Source organism: Prunus dulcis, chromosome 7 (assembly GCF_902201215.1).
Source record: "Prunus dulcis chromosome 7, ALMONDv2, whole genome shotgun sequence".
Taxonomy (NCBI): Eukaryota; Viridiplantae; Streptophyta; class Magnoliopsida; order Rosales; family Rosaceae; genus Prunus; species Prunus dulcis.
The window spans coordinates 4,316,860-4,318,007 of record NC_047656.1 but is presented as its reverse complement, the minus strand read 5'-3'; positions in this window follow the sequence as shown (position 1 = coordinate 4,318,007).

Sequence of the window (1,148 nt, the reverse complement as noted above, 5' to 3'; positions counted from 1 at the left end):
AAAGCCAATCCGGTGGGCCCCATGATCCTTGCTTTCTCTTTCCTAGCCGATCCCAAATGGGTTGGGGTGCGCCTGGTTTTAAGCTTTTGCCGATCCGGTGGGTCCCATGCCTCTTGGTTTCTCTTTGATAGCCGATCCCAACCCCAGTTGGGGTGTGCTTGGGTTTGAGCTTTTGCCAATCCGGTGGGTCCTCATGCCTCTTGGTTTCTCTTGGCTAGCTGATCCCAAGCTTTGAGCTTTTACCAATCTGGTGGGTCCCATGCCTCTTGGCTTCTCTTTGATAGCCGATCCTAACCCCAGTTCGGGTGCGCTTGGGTTTGAGCTTTTGCCTATCCGGTGGGTCCCATGCTTCTTGGTTTCTCTTTGCTAGCCGACCCCAAGTTTTGAGCTTTTACAAATCTGGTGGGTCCCATGCCTCTTGGTTTCTCTTTGCTCCAAGGTGTTCACGACCTTTTTATATATATATTTTTTTTCTTTCTTTGCTCTTAAGCTATCCATGCGGGCCTCAATACCCCTTAGCTGTCCATCCGAAGCCGTGCGCCTTGGTCTCTCAACTGATCCAAGGTGTTCACGACTTTTTTTTTCCCTTTGCACTTGAGCTGTCCATGCGGGCCCCAATACCCCTTAGCTGTCCATCCGTAGCCATGCGCCTTAGGTCTCTCAACCGATCTAAGGTGTTCACGACCTTTTTTTTTTTTTTTTTCTTTCTTTGCGCTTGAGCTATCCATGCAGGCCTCAATACCCCTTAGCTGTCTATTCGGAGCTGTGCGCCTTTGGTCTCTCAACCTATCCAAGGTGTTCACGACCTTTTTTTTACTTTTTTTCTTTTCTTTCTTTCTTTCTTTGCGCTTGAGCTGTCCATCCGGAGCCGTGCGCCTTTGGTATCTCAACCATTCCAAGGTGTTCACGACCTTTTTTAATTATTTATTTTTATTATTATTTTTTGTGTGGACCTTCTAGACTCCATATGCCTTAAGTTTCTCCTTTTCATTTTCACCGACTCCCAAGTGGTCCCTGATCTAGTCTTTGCGTGAGGGGGTGAACAAGCCTAGCTCCGTAGGTGTACTTATTACCTTGCACCACTTATTACTTACATCCATTGCTCTTCTTTGTCTTTTGTTGAAGTGTGTGCAGCTTTTTGTCAGAGA